The following is a 21,923-nucleotide window of genomic DNA, read 5'->3' as shown; positions in this document are numbered from 1 at the left end:
CCATGCCTTTGAGAATGAACAGTCTGACACAGGCCTCCCCGATGCAGAAAAACAGAAAGGACACCCAGATGACAGAACAAATATTGAACAAAAATTCTCTGCCAGCCCATAACCTGCATCAGAGGTGTCAGCCAGGAGCCTGGCTCTTCACGGGGGAAAGTCTCTCAGCATGAGTAAGCAGTTTTAGCACAGAGCGCTTAGCTTCTGCTGGCATTATAAAACCACCTGGATGGTTCTGAATCTGAGAAATTGGTATATAAAAATGTTGAGGAAAATTAAAATCCCCTTGGTGGCGTAGTGTTAAAGTGCTCAGCCGCCAGCAAAGATGGCATGTCGAAGCTGCCAGCCACTCCCTGGCAGAAAGGGGGAGCAGTGTGCTCCCATTAAGAGAGCAGACCGGGACAACCCTAAGGCAGTTGTACCCCGACCTGTTGGAGGACCATGCGTCAGAATCCATTTAATGGCAAACAGAGCAAAAAAAATATATACATGACATTCTATTATTTAAAATAATTTTCCTAGTAGGACAGAATCCATCTCTAGATGAGAATTTACTATTCCCCACTTAGATTATTGCTTAATTTATATTAATGTTCAGTTAAAGCTTGAAAATCAAGTCTGTGTGCTCCTTGTACAAGCCTTCCGAGGTCTCTAGAAGAGACATTGCTGACGTGCTAAAATAAATGTTTCCCACGGCTCTCGACTTTTCAGCTACTGACTTGGATCGTTCATTGGAGGGGCAACTGGGAACTCACAGACAATATTTGAGATTAAAGGGTTTTATTTAAGGAAGTTTACAGGTTACATACAATCAAGGTGAAAAATACATAGGACATGGTTGTCCTGTCAGGAGAAGTCACCAAGTTCTCTTCCAGGTGATAACAAAGACCCAGCAAGCATGGCACTCCTGTGTAAGGTTCAGCCCAAAGCACTTAGCTCCAGCTCTGTGCATCAGCAAACCCAGTTAAGTGGCCAAAGGCCCCCCACTCTACAGGCCAGCCGTAGGTCCCAAAGCACCCAGCTTTACTGATCATGACTTTCGCTTTGCCATGACTGTTCTGTGGGACAATTATCATTACCTCTTACCTGGAACATTTTAAATGTGTAATGTAATTATTTTTCCATATGTAATAAATGTACATCCTAGCTGTTAAGTAGAGGAAGAATGAATCTTTGCTATTTCTAACAATTGCATATATTTAGTAATGTGTTTAAGTGCATAAAATCCTTGGTAGGACTTTGGTACACAGGAAGTTGTGAATTTTCATAGTTTGTTTTTCCTTCATTTCATTATAAATTTAATACATTTCACTGTTAACTAATACCACCTGAAGCATGGGGCACCTCCTGGGAGTCTTGGGCGACAGGGCATTCTGTGTGTCCGCACACTCACCCTTTCCTTATGGGCCCCGCCTGCAGCAGTCTCCGGAGGGTTTCCCTGTGTGCATCAATGCTTCGTGAATGTTAATAGCAACTCCTGGGTGTGATTTTTCTCATTCCACTTTTTAAAACGTACCAATTCTTTTCCATGTTAGTACAATCAGAATTCTTAAGAACTACTGAAGAAAGGGATATATTTTTTGAAAATTTTCTATTGTTACTTAAAATATGATATCCATATGATCAGTTAAACAGAAACAACAAGAACATAATCTAACTACACACATTAATTTTTTCTAATCACTTTTTAAAATATTACATACTACTAGAGTCTTAGACTTATTTAGAGGGTCTTTAGATGTTTTTAGTCGTATATATTGTTTGCTTTTTAATTAATATCTGTTTGGCTTCACAATTTAGATCGTCAATTCAATGTGGAAGATATACACCTATAAAGTCTTGTTCATAAAGTTAGTCTATGTCTTACAGAGAAATTGATTTGGTCTTTCATTTTACTTATACTCCACCCAGTTCCTTTCGGTCTAATTACAGAGAGTAATTAATTGAATGTCTCCAATATCTATTGTTTGCAAGTACACACAAAAAATAAACTTGTGTTTTAAATTGAAAATTAGATCCAGCATTTAGATTAGATCCAGGTACTATTGCCTCTTAACTTATTTTTCCAATTAACCAAAATAGATTAATTATCTTTGGTGAGGGATGCTGTTTAAAAAATAATAAAATAATCTGGCTGTGATGTTCCCACGGTGTGTCCATTGTCATATATTTATCACATGTTTTTCATTGCATGCGTCGAGGCCTCTCTTAAGGAACATAAATTGTTTTGTTCACTAACTTCTATCCAAAGAACCAGGTTAGGCAACAATAAATTGGTTCTTTCATGATGGATTATGTGGAGTCAATTACAGTGTAACAGGGTACCTTCACATGGTTGGCACTCAGAAATGTTTCTCTGATGAAGTTCAGCTTATCATTTAAAATTCAGAATGTCAAGGATGGCCTTTTGACTTTTGACTTTGGGGATAGCAGTTGTTATGACATAATGAATTTTCCTCTTTTCCATCTGACATATTACTCTTGATGAATTCCCATGTATTAATTGTGAGTGTGAGAAATGAACTCTGTGACACGTAAAGCAATTATGTGTCGAGGGACCGATTCAGCACTGCTCTTCCCAAATCTCCAGAAAGACGCCCATTTTATGATCAGTCACTCGGCGTCTCCACTGGTTCTCAGTTCTTCAGTCGCTCTCCAGTTATGAAGCTGACACAGTATAGCTTCTTATATCACAAACAAAATATATGACTTTAATACTCATTGCTCGCTTGTTGTGAAGTCTTGCCAATGACACAATGATAAAAGCAAACTAAAACAACAAGACAGGCCCACGTCAGCAAGTCCATTCTGACTCGTCATGACCCTGCATAGGGTTCCTGACCCTGTAAACGTGTACAGTTGCTGATTGCCCCACTTTCCTCCCGTGGGACAGTTCTTAGCTTTGAACTTCCAGCTGTTTAGCAATAGCACAATGATTAGTTGAAGGAATCAGGTTATATTTCAAGAAAATAAAATATAATGCTTGAACGCAATGTAAAATCATCTATCATTAACTGGTTAGCCTTTCAGATTAAATAGATACTTTATGTAAACATATAGGCCTTGATTTTTATTACTATAAAAGGCAAACCTTATCAAATGTTTCTCTTTTATAACTCTGACCCACATTTGAACATTAAGTATCGGTGGTGCTTGGCCAATCCATTTGGAAATTTCATTTAAATCAGCAGGACATTAGGTGTGCCCTGTCGGGTGCATTGTGTTTATATGGATTTTAGGGGGATCTTGTCAGTCTTGTTTTATTCTCTTTGCCTGAATCACCTTATGTGTGCCATATTAACCTTATGGAAATATAATAAAATATCTCTCTGAACAGTTATAAAATAAATAAGGAGAAATTGGTGAAATGTGAATACATAAAATCACTAGTGTTTAATATTAAAACAATAGAAATGAATTATTTTAAGATTCAAATCAATATATACTGTAGTATTTAGCCACTTTTAACTCCTAATGCAAACATTTTGGGTTTTTTTGGCAAAGTATATTATTAGGAGATCTCTTCTACATTGACAGAAAACTTCTGAGTGCACAGTCTTCTTGGTGAGATAGAAACAATGAATTAGAATCTACTTTGATGTCTGAGTGCTTTTTTTATTGTTGTTTTTGGTAGCTTCCCTAAAAAGCATTAATAAAAATCCCTCTGAAGATGCATGTTTTTCAAATGAACACCAATTTGTATTTTTAAAGCTACTCTTCTATTTTGCAGCTACCTGTGGCAGATTCCATTAACCATTGTGGTAGGAAATAGAAGCCATGTGTCTTCAGAAGCAATTATTTGGGTGTCTAACAAATCAGGTAAGATATATATTCTCCCCTGTCCCTGTGGACAATTGGTTTCAGATAATTGTTCAGCAACTTAACCTCTGGTTTCTGGGGTTATAAAAATGTGCATAAAGACAAACTAGAAAGAGAAGATGGAAGAATGATAATCACCTCTACAAGATAAGAAAGCATAAGAGGATCTCTTCGGTATAATTTCTGACTCATCCACTTTCACCCTGCCTATATAATTCTTGTTTATTCGTTCCTTTCATGGTGAAGAGAAAACATTTAAATGCTTTTGTAGATCTCATCGTAGCTGTTTTAAACTGTATAATTTCATAATCACACATTTAATTAAAATGTAAGCAGAACTCCCATTAGAGCATTGTCTCAAACTGAAACTGAGGCAACAGATTTAATCCCATTCCACTGTCTTTCTTTGCATTTTCAGACTATCTCTTTTAGAGACCAGAGAAGCAATATCCTTCATGGGATTAGATAATTATAATTATTGGATTTGAAGGGAGAGGATTAGAGTTGTCCTAAAAGTGCACCCTTTGGGGGTCAAACCTCAAGGTGCAGGGAGAAGAGCCAGTTCATTGTCTTTCTACCCACAGACCCAGTGCTATCAAATAGATTCCAACTCCCAGCAGTCCTCGGACACGGGAGCACTGCCCCTTAGGGTGTCCCAGGCTGTACCTGCACGCACAGGACACCGGTGTCCTCTTTCACCCCCAGAGGAGCTGTGAGACTGAACCAGGGACGCTTAGTTAGCAGCTGTTGCTCTTTGACCCCAGCACCACCAGGGCTCCTTATTGTCTGTGTAAATGGCGCCAAACAGGAGAGGGGCCTATTTGCAATCACTCACAGAAGAGTACTTGAGTCCCTTCTAAGTCCTTCATGGACAGCAGGGTCCACATGAGGGTTCCTTTTGCTCCGCTTCCCAGCGAGTTGGAGAAAAGGCGATGATCATCTTCTATTAACACTTCAGTGGCACTAAGAAGGTCACATTTTTCTACCTTTTTCCCCTTGCTGCTTTCACCAATGCTGTTAGTGTATTTTAATTCTTTATGCTATAAACATCATTTTGAGCATATATCTTTTGTTTTAAGTAAATAAACAAATGTTTGTTTCATTTCATACATGGCACAGTTAAGTACTCAAAATAGGTGCATGGCTACATATAGGCAAAATGTACTGAATCCAGAATGTAATCTGACTATCAGAAACATAAACACTTGTAATTCCCAGGGGTGAAGGTTACTCATAATTTCGTGTTAATGTAATTTTAATATGAAACTGCATATTATAAAGAGTTACAATTCCATTCACGTTTATTGCATATAAGACATTCACATGTAATGTGGTGGTACGTTGAAATGCTGACTGTAACATTTATTGGTTTCTTCTCCTTTAAAATAACTCATTACAATTTGTTCTTTTAATTGCTTTGAGTTAGCGTTTATTTCGTGATTCTGAATTCACACTTACTATCTTATTTTCCTTTATAATTCTCTTTTATCCCCATGAAGCACCTTTACTTGAATACATAATATGTTATTACATGGTGAATGAAACTAGGGAGTTGTAATTGTCCAACGATTTGAATTATGCCATCCCTCCATACATTTCTTAGAAACATGAGACATAATAATCTTCAGAAATAAACTACGACATATCCCTTTGAAATGTAGAGTGGAAATGAGAAAGTTAAAGAAATGTAGAAGTACTTACTGATTATATATTTGAATCAGCCTAAACACTCAGCTTAGAAGGTGAGGGCTATAGGGAGTCTGTTCTTACTGGAAACCTGCTGGAGAAGGTATTTCCTCTTTATCCTTTACTTTCTCCTTTTTGGGAAGACCATAAGCCTTCCCTTGACCAATACAGGTTGTACTTGAGAGATTGCTTCATCTTGAGTTATTAATCAGGATAATGACAGTCCATTCTTTCAACATGTTTGCCTTAAATATCACCAATGTTAATATGAAGAACTGCTATGAACAACTGCACAGGTATACGCTTTAAAACTCTAGGGGATGCTATTTATGAAGGGGGTATTGTGAGTGGCACATCCCCACCCCACAGTCAGGCACTGCACACATATCAGAGTGTAAGGTGTCCTTTTGTTTCAATCCCAGCAGTGTTCTCTATTTGACACGAACATGGTAACACTTAATACTTAAGGTTGCTCAATACCGTCAAGTGTTTACTCAATAGCAAGTAAGTTTTCCACATGTCACTTGAAGGCCTTATAAATGCTTTATAAATGCACAAATTGGGGTGACCGATTCCCAGTGAAGCTAAAAATAAAAGTCATCTTTCTAGTTTGCCTTTTTCAGTGTCATTTTACCTATGCACCGTCTTCTCTTGAAGTCCTGAACTTCGATGCGGCCTAGTAAAAACCTGACACCACACTATAATTAGATAAAAAGAAAAGATTGGTTAACCTCAACTTCTTTTATATGTTATCTCCTATTTTATTCAAAACAAACAACTAATGTACATGAAAAGTATCTGCATTAAGCCAGGGAGAAAAACGCATTGGTCAATTGTTATAAACACATGTAAAAAAATGCCAAATTTTAATGACAACAACCAGATCAATGTTTTGTAATTTTTCATGGTCAGTAAAGATTTTATTTCACATATATTCACACAAGGCCATAGTTAATTATAAAGTTTAAATTTGATTATCATCATCATATTTTCTTGAGAGTTAAATTTTTGAAGCCCTTTGGATAAATATATAATTATTTCTAAAGATGACATAAAACGCTACCTAAAGTATTAAGTCAATTTTTAAGTTATTAGAAACAGCCAAAATTTTTTCTCTCTTTCATTTTCACTGAGAAAATACCAACAATCTAGGCATTATAAATGTAATAGCTTGCATATTTACTGGATATTTGCTTACCCAAGAGTGGAAGGCAATACATTCAGTTACATTTTAGGAAAGAACACAGTCAGAATAGAGTAGACACTGGCTCTGAAAGGTCAGTAAACACTAAACTAGTGCTGAAGTGCTCTCACCTTTGCCTTCAGCATTGGCTTACTTGAGACTCAGAAGCCCTTAGAAGCAATATGATTTTAATCCCCATCTTCTAAATGAGTTTATTACAATTTGATGGTAACTTGGATCAAGTCCGTTGGCAAATTAGGTAAAGAGCTAGGTCTAGGGCTGTGATTTTCTTCTGTTATTTTTAATACTTCTCTCATGAGCACACCCTTATTTACCGTGGATAAAATTGTAAAGTTTTGTTAGGCTGTCTGTGCGATCTCTTAGTTATGTAACACTTTGTCATTGGGTGTATGCCAGTGACTCTTAAAGAGCTACAGAACATTATCTCATTTAATTCTCTTACAAGTTTAGGGAGGAAGTCCACCTAAGTTATCACAGAGTTTATTGTGTATTTCCAGTTTTGTTATCCTGGTTGACATTTCTTCTCATCTGGAGCCAGCCAAGTTTGTAAAGAATATATCACCTTCTTCTTTTGGTCCTGGGGTGTGTGTGTTGGGTGTGTGTGTTGGGTGTGTGTGTTGGGTGTGTGTGTTGGGTGTGTGTTGGGTGTGTGGTGGTGGTAAATGAATGATAAGAACTAAAATATTTTAAAGTATTAACTGCTCTGTGTTTTGATATGGCCTAAGACTTGTGTCATTTTGGGAACATTCCAAATAGAAATTTTAATTATTATTACCGACCCTCAAAATATAGCTTCCATAATTTTTTATGGTTCTCATCATGCACTGTACATCACGAGGCCATGGAAAAAGAACACTTCAAAATTCATTGCTTGCCATTAGTTAATTTGAAGAATATTTTAGGGATATAATTAACTAGAACTGAAAAGGTATTTAAGAATGTATTACTATATCTTGCCAGGGATTATTTCTCTACAGATTTCACTTATACCAGAGACATAAAATTATTCACGAACAGTAATAACCTTCAGGTTTTAGTTATCAGTTTAATAATGGCAAACTTAAAAGCAGGAGATGGTTGCCTTTTATTTCCTTTCCTTCTTTTTTACTGACCAGACTACATAAAAGGGGTAAGAATTGCTTTTATCATTTATACATACATATTATTTTAATTTGAGTATAGATTTAAATTTTTGAATAAAATTGATTTAAAAACAAGAGCCAATTATATCACATGAGATTTATATAAAAGATGAGCATGAAATAACTTTTAAATTATATTTAATAATTATAAATCATGACAATTTGAAACCTGTAAAACCCTAAATTATATGATCAGATATGAGGCTTGAATTTTAAATATTATCACCTATAAAGTGACTACTTAAGGAGTGGGGCGATCCAATTTATTCTGTGAATTCAGACATGATTTTAATATTTTATAAGGAATAGATCATTGTGAACTTACAGATGCATGAAAATAAAGTCAAAGTTGATCAACAGAAACAGTATCCTTAATGTTTCAATTTTATTTTTTATACTTGCCACATTTTCTTGTTAACTATATCTCTTGTCATCATTGCATCCATAAAATGGGGATGATATTCTAAAGCTTCTTTATAGCAATTGTGTGGATAAACATTGAAGTTTTGAAGAAAAGGAGATGATAAAGTCTCATAGGTAGAGAAAATCATTCATACTCTAAAATAGAACTTGATAGACTTTTCCTTCTGCATACCACTATTAAACTAGAGATCAATTGTCAGCCTAAGAGAATGTATACCATTTCTTTTCCATTGAATTGTAGCATTGAAAGGGACCTTATAGGCCATTGTTTGTCCATCAGGTTATAGGTAAAGTGGTTTTAAAAAAGGAATATGCTATCGAAGTTTAAAAATTTATGTATATAGATGTATAGTCGGGCATGACTTTCTTGCCCCTATTCTAGTTTATTTTAACTGTCATATTTCTCCTTTCAAATTAAAAAGAGAGAAGGAATGTGAAAATGTGTATTTTATGATAGTAAAAGAACTATACCACGTTGTGTCAGGAGCATAGACCAGACTAGAAAGAAGCCTAGATGGTGGAAGACCTGAGATGGACTATTTTCAGCTGTGTTGGACAATTGAATTACAACTGTCTGAACATCGTTTGCACGGGTACTACATATAAATGTGGCCAAAGTACAGTGCTTTGAAACATTAAATATTAGATTTTTTTCAATAGTTTGGGATTATATTTTAGTGGACTGTAATAGGTGCCTCTTCATCTTGCTGGCATGTTTGGACTAAATCTTCCACTTCATTCCAGTTTTGAGCAATTAATGACCACTTTTGTCCACGATACCTTTTGTGGTAGTAGAATTATTTTCTGATGGACTCTATGTAAAGAGATTCCATTCAAAAACTATATGTTTGAATGCGTCCTTGGGGAAATAATAGGAAAACCTGATTTGGAGTCTGAGATGTAAAAACATTGACAATGGACTGAAGCTGACTCCAATGGGCTGCACATGGTCTCTGTGATACATTTTCTGGTGTGAGCTATCATGGAAATGATTTATTTTTCCCTTGGGCATGAGACACTGTTTTAGCATAAGCTCTGCTGAATCCTGGAGGCTTTGTAGATAGAGAACATGAACACATGCTATAGTAAACGGTGGCATAGCAAGCTAAGCATTTGGACTGCAAGCTGGTTCAAACTAGCCAGCTGTTCCTTCAGAGAAAGATGAGGCTAGCTGACCTCATAACCAGGAGCAGCAGTTCCGTTCTTCCCGATAGGGTCACTGTGAGTTAGAACTGACTCCATGGCAGTGGTTTTATACATGTATACGTGTACACTTACATATATTTCCTTACATTTATGCACAAAGATTAAAAATATTTTATTTAAAGAGTATGCAGGTTCTAGGACACACAAGGTCTGAAAGCATCCACAATGAAGTACAAAATCATTGGAATTGTGACCTATGGTTTGTAAATAAATAAGGAAACAATTGAAAATGAATAGCATTCTCCATATGTACCATATTTGAAGGAGTTAAATGTGTAAGAAGTTATAAGATTGTTTTTACCAGCTCGCTTTCTTTAATTGAATTACCTGGCTAATATAATCAAGTTACTATTTTCCAAGGTGATTCCAATAAGCAGAATTTATTATCTTTGTTTTTAATTATGTGTAGAAATATTAGAGTCTTAAGTAAATGCAGTTTCTTTTTCCGGCGTTATTGATGATGCTGCATCATCTGTTATTTATAGTATTTCCAAGAAAGCACAAGGAAGAGGCAAGGAACACCCATGACTCTGAAATAAATGAGCTCGATTGTTTTAATAACTTTCTTACTGAACGCGTTAAGAGAATGTAGTTCTCAAAACTTTTCCCTTCATTCTAATCATACTATATGCATATATAGTCTATGTCACACAGACACAAGTACATGTTAGGTCACATGTATGTTGAAAAAACAATTATGTGTAGGGGATAGGGATTTTATCAGGAATAGAGGCTAGTTATAACCTACTAAACATTTACTAGTATATCCTAGATGCAAATGATTACGTGAAAGATTAGCTTTTAATTGAGCAATAATAATTATTAGTAACTTTACACTTGGTATTAAGAAAATATACTTTATATATCATTAACATCTAAATCTATTTCATCCTGAAAAACATGCTGTTTGTAGAGCACCACAGGATCACTTCTCTGGGCAAAGGAAGCTGGTTGTTGGGGAACATCAATCAAACCAGATACTTTAGGGTCAACTATGACCTAAGGAATTGGAGATTATTAATCGAACAGTTAATAAGGAACCATGAGGTAAATTCTGGATTTTCTCTTTAAGATCCGTTTTCAGATGTGAACCCTGGATTTTAATTCTAAATTTCTAACCAGGACAATATTTTTCTGGTTGGCCTCATAGGTTCTCTCAGTCAGTAACCGAGCAGGTTTGATCGACGATGCCTTCAGCCTAGCCAGGTAGGTGTGTTTTCCTATGCAACTACCCAATCAAGACTCACACTAGTGAGACTTTCTCTATTAAACTCAATCGCGTGTATGTTTTGAGTAATCTTTTGAAATAATTTGTTTCATGTGCTCTGGGGGTGGGATATGAATTATAATCATATAATCTTGATCAATAGTTAGCCATAGGGTGTTTCTGAGTCAGAAGAAGCTTGATCAATTTCTACTGAAAATTCGATTGACCACTCTGGAGATTAATAATTGCTTCACCATTTCACTAATTAACTCTACAAAATGGCCATTGCACCATATTTAATGTTTGATAGACTACACTTTTCAGTGTTAGCAGTTTTTTTCTCTTACATAGATTAGTATATCTTTTTAAAATGTGGTGCATTATGAAAAGCTATTGCTTTCAGAAACAGGTAGTTCCAAATTTTGATTAAAAATGCAGATTAAACATCTCAAGAAAAGAGTCATAACAATCTTATAGTAGCATTTTCATTGATATTTTTCATAATTTGTTATACTATTAAAGTAAATTATGCTTTGCATAATTAAATAAAATTATTTAAATTAAATAATTTGAAAATAAACCCAAGTGATTTATTCAGTTTGGAGACGAACTAGTAAAACAGCTCAGTTCTGAATTGTTTGTACTGCTTCACATGCAAATTTTAATTTACTAATTTGATTTTACAAGCTACAGATTAGGACACAGTGGTTCTTTTAACTTAAGTGTTTGTCATTATTCGTTATGTTAATTCTCCTATGATACTGTGAAAACCACCTAGAGATGTCTCGTGCATTAGGCACTGTCTCATAACGGGGCATTAAACTGCTTTCACAGTGTGCACATCCCATCACATAGCAACTTTCTTCTGCATGTTAAAAAGCATATAGTTCCCTAGAGCTTTGTATTTAATCAAAACCAATGAGTCTAAATATCGATCCCAGATAATTACTTTGATAGAGGCAAAATCAAAGCTTGGAATCAGGTTTCAGAAAACAGCACTCATTAAATAAATAATAATATATATAAGGAAAACCTCATTTAAAAAAAGGTAAAGGACTTTCAGTGGTTCTTTTAAAAGAAATTTATATCTGGCCTTTGCTGTTTCCTTGTTAAAGAAGCCAAGAACCAGTATCAATATTTTCTGTTACTTGATGTCAGTGCCTCATTTTGGGTGGAACTTCAGGTTCAAAAATAGCTGCTCACAGAATGCTAAGACTAAGGATCATTTAGCAGCAATAAAATGTCTAATACAGTTGTATTTATTCAAAACAGTTGTTTAATTAGAAGCATTTTTTGCTTACAACCAGGTAATTAAGAATTATTCCATATTACAACATCAACTTATTGGGCAAACATTTAGAAATAATAGAGATTGAGAGGATCTCCTTAGATACCGATGTGTGAAAATAATGATTAAGAGGTATTTTTTGCTTGAAAGTATGATGTAAAGACTTTAAAGTATGTTTTAGATACAGTGGAAAGATTAAGTCGACATAGAAGTTCCAAAAAATCCAGAAAGTCAATGAGCATACACTTACTCCAATATTTCACCCAGAGAAAATCAAGACAAGCAAGTAGTGCAATAGATTACCACAGAAAGTTAAAGTAGCTAGAAGAAAACTTATATCATGAACTAACAATTACCTGAAACTTAAAAGGCACCAGACACAAATCTGTGTACAGTTATTCATTTAATGAATAATTGATAAAGCCTTATGAAATATGTAGGATTGGTTGTTGCTGCTGTCGGTGCCCTTATGTCTGTTCTGACGTACAGTTACCCCATGTAAAACAGGACACAACATGCCAGTCCCGTGCCGCGCTCCCCCTCTGTTCTTATGTCCAATCCTATTGTTGCACCACAGCGTCAAGACGTCTTTGTCTCTGCTCCTCTGCTTTACCAAGTGTGCTATTCCTTTCTAGGGGCGGGTCTCCATCATGCCCATAGTAAATGAGATGAAGTTCAAGCAGCATTATGGCTGCCCATCTTCTGAGACAGATTGGTTTATTCACTTCACATGCATTGTATTCTCAATATTTTCTTGCCAGCACCATGATTCAAATGTGTTGACTCTTCTTCAGTCTTCCTTATTCAGTGTCCAACTTATCATGGTCACATGCGTGTGAGGTAATTGAAAAGACCATGGCACCTTAGTCCTCAAAGTAACATCCTTGCCTTTCAAAAGTTTGTTTTTTATATGTCGAATGATCCTGTTACTGTTTTATAAATAAGGAAGCTGAGGATCAGAGAAGTCGTTGAACCTGACCACGTAACGCTGCTAGCAATTAACAGGGCACGTGTGTACATCCAACTTGTAGGACGGTCGAACCCATACTGTTAAAAAGGACAAGAGTCTACACTTCAACAGCAATGCCATTTATTTTAATAAAAGGGAAGTTTACTTTAGAAAACTGAAGGACTTTAAAAAGACATTTCTATAAAGAGGGGGAACCCCCGCCCCCCAAATGGAGAAAAAAGCCCCACTGGGCATAACTTTCACACTATGCATTTTTCTTGGTAGGTGAGTAACTTGCTCTTAGCGCACCCAGTGGCGTCACCTGGGAAAGTACTTTCTGGTCTCAGTGAATTTTTTTTTTTTTTTGTAGAAGTAATATCACTGGAAATCAGTTTTTCTTTTGGCCAATTTAAGAGACCAGGATGCAGTTGTGAAATTTTATTTCCTGCCTGGAAAATATGCTTCAGAAACTCAAGTGTATGAATGCTTTTCTTATTTCAAGAAAGGTAAAATGCCGATTGATGATAAAACTCATTCTAGACATCCGTCGACATCTCAAAAAGACAAAAATGTTGACTCATAATCCACTTGGAGTTCCTTCCACCAGGTCAGATTATTAATCAAGCTTTCTATTTAGAGGTTCTGAAATGATAGAGTAACTGTGCCACAAAAAAGACCTTATTTGTGGCAGATGGGACTCTGGTTCTGCCACCACAACAATGCACCTGCTCAGGTAGCCATCTCAGTGTGCCAATTTGGGGTGAAAAAACAGCATGCCCCTCTGGCCCCATGCATCTTAACTCACCTGACCTCACTCTGTGCACCTTCTTTTTATGTCCGTGAATCCAGAGGGACATGAAAGGACAGCAATTTGATGACACAGAAGGTGAAGAAAATAATGAGGGAGGTACTGTCAGCCATCCGAACAGATGACTTTTAATGTTTCCAAGAATAGAATCACAAATATGACAAATGTGTTAAGGGTAATGGAGAGTACTTTGAAGGTGATAAAGGTTGTTTTATTTAAAAATTTTAAATTTATAGTTTTGAAAAATAAATTCCATTTATTTTTTCCCTTTAGTGGGTACCTTCTCGTATTCTGAAAGTTTTAGAATGCTTATGAGAAAACAAGTAGTGATATTTTAAAGACAGAGAGCAAAAGAAAATGGAAAATATGTGAATATGTTTCACTCATTCACATTAACATGTTAATTTTAAATGTAATATTTAAAATATTTATAACCTTTGTCTGTCTGTTAGAATATTATTAGAAATATATCCCCTAATTTATATTCCTTGTTGACTGAGTCAGAACATTGCTTTCCATTTTAATTTTGGAAGTCTTAAACACTTGAAACAAACCATTTTATTCTCATTTATTAAAATTCACCAGGGAATATGCAAATGTTATTAGAGCAATAATTATGAATTTTTAAAATGATCATGAGATACCTTCATTTTAACATATGTAGTTGTAAACAAAGCCACATGGATGTAACACCCAAGAATCAAATCTCCTCAATGTGTGGAAAGGCAGATAGGGAAGCTCCGTATCCTTATCCAGAATTAGAACAAGGCAAACTATGGAACAGACCATCAATTGCTATTGTGCAAGTTCAAATTGAAACTGAAAAAGATGAGAACAAGTCTAGTAGGATAAAAATATAAGAGTATTCAGGTGAGTATATCCCACCTGAATTTAGAGAATATCTCAATAATAGCCTTGCAGCATTGCCTGATCATTAATGATAAAAGACTAGATGATTCTGGGATGACATCATGAGCATCATAGATGAAGGGAGCAAAAGGTCATTAAAAAGACAGGAAAGATAGAAGACATCAAAGTAGATGTCAGAAGGGACTCTGAACCTTGCTATTTATTGATCATAGAGCAACTAAAGCAAATGGAAAAATTAAAGACAAAGTAAAAGCTGACTTGAAAGTTTTATAGGCTCGCTCAAGAAGACAAGTGAAGCATTATGATGAATATGCATGAACATTCAGTTAGAAATCCTACACAGAACAACATGCAGCATTTTTCAAAATGAAATAAATAAGGAAAAAACTCAAACCTTGAGCGAAAATACCAAAGGATTCTATGGAAAATATGCTTAATAATGCAGGAAGTATTAAAATAAGAATGAAAGAATCATAGTTACTGTACCCAAAAATTTGGTCACATTCAACCATTTTAGAGGTAGCATCTTAATCAAGAACCTATAGTATAACAGGAAGAAGCCCAAGCTTCACTGAAAATATTGAAGAAAAAAAAAGATTCAGGAACGGACAGAATAGCAATTGAGATATTTCAATACTAGCCATAAGCTGGAAACACTCCCTCATCCATGTCAAGTATTATAGGAAACAGCTACCCCATCAACCAACTGGAAGAAATTCATGTATTTGCTCATTCCAAAGAAAAGTGGCCTAATATGTTGTGTAAATTATTAAAACAAAATCATAATATCACATGAAAGTAAATTTTTGCTGATAATAAGTTTAAAATAGTTATAACAATACATAGAGAAAAGACAGAAATTCAAGCTGGATTGAGAAGAGGATGTGAGATGAACTATATGATTGTAGATATCAGATGGATGCGTTTTGTTGACAATGCACAGGCATTTGATTGTGTATCCCAAAACAACCTATGGATTACTCTACGAAGAATACTTAATAGCTCTCATGCAGAGCCTATAGAAAGACCCAGAAGCAGTCACTGGGCAATCAAGGGGATGCTGAGAAAAATGATCCCAGAAGCCAGACTGCAAGAAGAACGCACCATCATGATTGTAAAAAGGCTCATAAACAACTTTCCATATGCAGATGGCACACCTTGCTTGCCAGCAGTCAAGAGGACCTGAAGCATTTACTGATTAAGATAAAAGGCTACAGCATTCAGCATGGATTGTACTTCTCCCTAAGGAAAAAATAAATCCTCACAATTCTGCCTAATGAAAAATAAATACAACTGAACTAATAGGGACATCATGATAAATGGAAGGCGGTGGTGGGGAGAATTGAAATTGTGAATCATTTTGTTTTATTTGATACCACAATTACACTCATGCAAAGAAGCAATCGAGACATCAATTAAATCTGTAAAAGGATTATTTAATATGTTAAAGAGCAAAGATGTCACTTGCAGGATTAAAGTGTGCCTTATCAAAGTCATGATATTTTCAATCTCTTCATGTGCATGAGAAAGATGGACACAGACTGGAGAATAATGAGTCATTTGAATATGGTATTGACAAAGAATATTGTATTTACCTGGGTTGCCAGAAAAAGTGACCAGACTGTCTTTGAAACAGTACAGACCAAATGCTTCTTCAAGGTAAGGCTGGTGAGACTTACGTCAAGTACTTTGAACGTGTCATCAGGAGGGGCTAGTCCACAGTTGAGAGTGAGTGAAAAAGAAAAAGGTACTCATGTGCAGAGTGAAATTACTCCATCAATATTTCAAGGCTGGTACCATTGGAAAGCAGATAGCCAGACCTTCTTCTCAGAAAGTTCCGGATAAATTTGATCCACCAACCTTTGGGTTAGTAGCTGAACGCTTCCTATTTGCACCACTTGGGTACTTACTCTTCTACAGGTGGGAACTCCAACTGTGAAAATGAACCCAAGTTCCTGTCTGGCATCAGAGGAGCTGCTAGAACATTTCACAGTTGCCCACCGCTGAGATTATCTGGGAGAATTACTGACCTTCAATCCAAAGTAGCTAGTGCTTTGGCAGGAACAAAATGTCTCCTCCGAGGAGCCCTGGTGGCATAGTAATCACTCATCAGCCTGCTAATGGTAAAGCCAGCAGCCAGAAATCACCATCTGCTCCTGGAGTGAAAGCTGGGACTTAATACTCCCAAGAAGAATTAAAGCAGTGGTTCTCAACCTGTGGGTCGCAACTCCTGTGGGGGTGGAACGGCCCTTTCACAGAGGTCTCCTGATTCAAAACAGTAGCAAAATGACAGTGATGAAGTGGCAATGAAAATAATTCTATGAGAGGACCTGATGCAAAGGGCTTAAGTGGAGAGCAAATGCTTTGAGAATGATTGGGGCAGGGAATGTATGAATGTGCTTTATACAATTGATGTATGTATATGTATGGATTGTGATAAGAGTTGTATGAGTCCCTAATAAAATGTAAAAAAAGAAAAAAAGAAAGATCAATAAATAAAACTGAGAAAAATTTTAAAAAGAGTTGTATGAGCCCCTAATAAAATGTTGGTTTTTTTTTTTAAAAGAAAAGAAAAGAATTCTGTGGTTGGGGGGTCACTCCCCCATGAGGAACTGTGTGACAGGATCACAGCATTAGGAAGGTGGAGCACCACTGTGTTCGAGTCTCAGAAACCTCCAGGCACGGTTCCATCTTGTCCTATAGGGTTGCTCTGAGTCGCCATCAACTCGATGGCAGTGAGTTTGGTGTGGGGTTTCATTGCCAAAATGGTTGCAATGATCCCACACAGGAAAGGTTGTAAGAGTGCGCAGTGTTTCTTTCTGTTGTGCTTGTCACTACGAGTTGGAATTAACTCTGAGGCACTAACCACAAGAAATCCAAACTCAGATTTAATTGGGGAAATGTTTTGCATTTACTTGGACTTGCAGGACATACATATTTTAGTATATGCTAGTAAATTCTCTAATTATGTTATTTAATCTATTGTCAACCTTTGGAGTCTGACTACATCCTGCTCCATTAAGCATGTTCAAAGAGACTGAGTAGAAGATAGCAAATATTCATGAAATTCTCGAAGGATCTCATTCATACTTCTCAGTAAAAGCACTTCATGAACTGGTCACTATCAAAATTGTATAGCTGAGAAATCAAGGTTAAAAGTCACTCAGCTCAGCAAAAATTGGGCAGCTCTTAAGTTAGGGATGGGGGATAACCTCAAACAATTGAGCAGCAGTTGTTCTGACCCCAAATCATAGGAATTTTGCCCAGTATTTGAAAATTCTTAAATCCCCGTTTGCTTAGTCAATTGAAGATATAAGTATTCATTTAAAAAATGGTTCTACTTAAAAAAAAAGCCTTGTCTACCCTCCCCAGCAAGAATAGGTATTTTTTTTAGCAAGTCCAGTGTGTGTTTGTGTGTGTGTGTGTGTGTGTGTGTGTGTGTGTGAGAGAGAGAGAGAGAGAGAGAGAGAGAGAGAGAGAGAGAGAGAGAGAGAGAGAGAGAGAGAGAGACAGACAGACAGATTTGCCAATTGGAAATCCTAGGGGGTAATTCTGTATTGTTCTATATACTTCGTGTGAACTGGCAACATGCTTGGTAGAGGAGCACTGATGACATAGTGCTTACCTGTTGGTCTGAAATCTGAAAGGTCAGCAGTTTGAAATCACCAACTTCTACACAGGATTGAAAGATGAGGCTTTCAATTCCTGTCAAGAGTTACAGTCTCAGTGCTGTCCTCTGAAGTGCATTCTTCTAGCGAAGGGGTGGGGGTGTCCACATAGTTGGGTTTGGGGCTGACCCCGCACACCTGTCTATCGGTTCCCTGGTACATGCCGGTATGTTGTAGTCACATCTTGGCACATGGGGTTGAAGACTGGTCTCTCTCCTACAGCCTGGGGAGAGGGGCACATCTGATTAGAGCACACAGGAGAAAGGAAAAGGGATGGAGAGGGAGGGGAACTCATCCTGGCCCAGCAAGCCCCAAGGACGATATTTCTGCACAGATCAGACAATGCACAGAGAGGACCATAGGGCTGGCCCCACTATGAGGCACAACGTCCCTCACTGAGCCATAGCGCTAAGGGGGACAACACTGCAGACACAGTGCATGTGCCAGTCTGACCCCATCACCCTGGAGGGAAACACCGAAGGCATGCAACAGAGTAGCAAGGGGAACAAAGTGGTGAAATCTCCAGTGAATACAAAAAATAGACTTTGGAGACAGAATGTGAGACCCCATCAGACTTGATTAGAAAGCACTCTTAAAGGCTAGCAAAGAGACCTTGAACTATTTAGAGGCTTTTCCACTTTTATCAGTGGCTTTCTTTTTGGTTTTGGTTATTTTATTGTTTTGTTGATTTTGACTTCCTTTGTTGTCTCTTTTGGCTTTGCCTGGTTTTTGTGCTTATTAATGTCTCTGCATGTCTTCTATCTAAATAAGATAGGTGGGATAAACAATTCAGAGAAGATAAGAATGGACTGATGATTCTGGAGGGATACTGGAGAAAGGGAGGTGGGAGAAAGGAAGGGGATGAGATACCAACCCAGGGATAAGAGAACAAGAAGTGAACTAAAATCAATGGAGAGAAAGACTTCAGATGCCTAGTGGGCCCTAACCAAGGGCAATGTAGCAGCAAGGATTACTAAACCCAAATGAAGGCCTAACATGAACATGATGGTGGGACAAGAGGAACGTAAAAGGAAATAGAGGAAAGAACCAGGAGGCGCAAAGAACATTTATAGATGTCTAAATACAGGCATGTACATATGTAAATATATAATGAGAGGGGAATAGATCTATGTACATATATCTATATGTTAAGAATTAAGGTTGTAGATGGACATCGGGCCTCGACTCAAGTACTCCCTCAATACAGGAACATTTTTTTTCTAATAATCTGGCATTCTGTGATGCTCACCTTCCCAACAAAATCACTGAAGACAAAATGAGTGCATAAGCAAATGTGGTGAAGAAAGCTGATGGTGCCCGGGTATCAAATGATATACCATCTGGGGTCTTAAAAGCTTGAAGATAAACAAGTGGTCATATAGTTGAGAAGCCACAAAGCCCACATGGAAGAAACACACCAGCCTGTGCGATCATGATGTGTCAAAAGGATCAGGTATTAGGCATCTAAGACCCAGAACAAAATTATACTCAATGTGAATGGGAGTGGGGGGTTGGGGGGAGAAGTAGAGACCCAAAGCCCGTAGGTAGACAATTGGACATCCCCTCACAGAAGGGTCACAAGGAAGAGATGAGCCAGTGCAGTAGAGCACCATTGAAACACACAACTTTCCTCTAATTCTTTAATGCTTCCTTCCCCCACACTATCATGACCTCAATTCTACCTTACAAATCGGATTAGACCAAAACATGCACAGTGCTACATATAAGAGCCTGCAACACAGGGAATCCATAAACCCCTCTGGGCCAACAATGAGAATAGAGATACCAGGAGGATAAGGGGAAGGTGAGGGGAGAAAGGAGAAATCGATCACAAGGATCAACATAAACCCCCTCCCATGGGGACAAACAACAGAAAACTGGGTGAGGGGCAACAGAGGAAGATTTAAGATATGAAAATAATAATATATAACTCATCAAGAGTTCAGGAGGGTGGTGGGTAAGGGGGGAGGGAGAAAAATGAGGAGCTGATATGAAGGGCTCAAGTAGAAAGAAAATGCTTTGAAAATGAGGATGGCAGCATCTGTGCAAATGGGCTCGACACAATAGATGATTGTATGGATTGTGATCAGAGATGTAAGAGCCCCCAATAAAAGTAATTAAAAAAAAGTTACAGTCTTTGAAACTCAAAGGGACCGTTCTACGCTGCCCTATAGACTCGCTGTGGGTCTGCATTGACTGGGTTGCAGTGGGTTAGAGTGAGTTAGATGAGTGTAGCCTTATCCTGAGGATAGTGCATTATCTCATCCTTATACTACTGCTTGCTACTCCAATCCATAGTGCAATGTTGTATTTGTGTGTGTTGTTGAATTAATCAGTCATTGATTGTTGAAAGGATCGACTTCTATGCAACTCTTTTCAGTAAACTGCTCTAGGTATTCTTATTTATGGCTATATTAAAATATATAAGTAACCACTGAACGCTTTCTAATTGTCAAGACTAAAACAAAACATAAATATAGTATGAAAACCTTCTTTTGCTCTTGCTCCATACTCATTTAACCCTCCTCAGATGTGAAAGTACTAATACTATATGCTCATTCATTCTTTGTATTTTCACAGGGTTTAATATTTACATATGAAAGCATTCGTTCTCTACTCTCATTTGTAAAAATATGTCTGGAGAGTTTGATTCTAATTTTTCAGTACTATAATCATGACTGCAGTGAATATTTTGAACAATCTTTTATTATAAAAATGACTTATTAATTTGTTATTGTAAGTGGAATATTTGATACAAAATGTATAAATACTTTGATACATTCCAAGAGATTCTACCAGTGTAAAGGTTCATCAACCACGCACCTAAAAATTCCAATTCCCTCACAACTCAAAGCGAATACAATAGGTAGTATAAATACTTTTAAGTTTTTAACGTTTAGCAAATGTGATTATGCATCCTTCCAAATGTATTTGTGAATTTTGATTTTTATTCTGTGAAGTGTTTTCTGATTAATGAAGGATTAAAGCATAATAGAAAATCAACAAAGGGTTTTTTCTTTTATCCTACTTTATTTTCATTGTTGTGGGTATCTGGGATGTTAATCCTTTTTCTAGGCTACATTTTATTGGATGTTTTCACAGTACTATGTTGATTTCTTTATTTTAACTTTGTTGGGTAGTTTACATTCAAAGAATGTTCAAAATTGTCAAACTATTCCTTTTGTGGCTCTCTAGGTCTACTGTCCATAGAAGGCTCCCCTAAGAATTTAGAATATCTTTGTACTTCAGTTGTTACTTTAGTTTGCAATACAATTCGTCAACTGTTTCTTCTCTTTTATTATACGGGATAAAATGTAGATCTAATTTCCTTTAGCATTAACACACTCATAACCAGTTATTTTAATTAATTTTAAGCACTTTTATTTGGTAATTTTATATAATATCTTACTATTTACAGGGGATTGTCATTGGTCTGTTGGTATTCTTTTGGGCTTTGTTTTTGTTGTTGTTTGGCTCCCATACTGTGTGGTTCTCTTTACATTACTGTATAGGATGGCATCATTGGTAAGCATTTCCTGTTGCTCTTCTTTGAAACCTGACAGTTTTTCTCTTATTAGCAATTTTGTAATCAGTTTGGCATATTACATTAAAACTCTATTTTGACTTTGACTGAATATGCATGGGATGTATGA

The 21,923-nt window shown here is 36.7% G+C and overlaps 1 protein-coding gene across 8 annotated transcripts in view; it reads left to right on the top strand.

Annotated features, from left to right (window-relative positions):
* Positions 1 to 21,923, top strand: part of LOC142436679 (thyrotropin-releasing hormone-degrading ectoenzyme-like) — a 508,970-nt gene that overhangs the window by 258,113 nt on the left and 228,934 nt on the right. For 6 of the 8 annotated variants that reach the window (XR_012782058.1, XM_075540180.1, XM_075540179.1 and 3 more), the window contains 3 exons: positions 3,731 to 3,819; positions 10,394 to 10,527; positions 10,631 to 10,686. The gene's annotated coding sequence lies outside the window, so the exon portion shown is untranslated. The remainder of the gene's footprint in view (positions 1 to 3,730; positions 3,820 to 10,393; positions 10,528 to 10,630; positions 10,687 to 21,923) is intronic. The other 2 variants (XM_075540183.1, XM_075540184.1) reach the window with 2 other exon arrangements.

This window comes from Tenrec ecaudatus, unplaced genomic scaffold, assembly GCF_050624435.1.
Source record: "Tenrec ecaudatus isolate mTenEca1 unplaced genomic scaffold, mTenEca1.hap1 Scaffold_540, whole genome shotgun sequence".
Classification (NCBI taxonomy): domain Eukaryota; kingdom Metazoa; phylum Chordata; class Mammalia; order Afrosoricida; family Tenrecidae; genus Tenrec; species Tenrec ecaudatus.
Note: the sequence above shows the minus strand (reverse complement) of the source record. Positions and strands in the feature narration are given on the sequence as shown.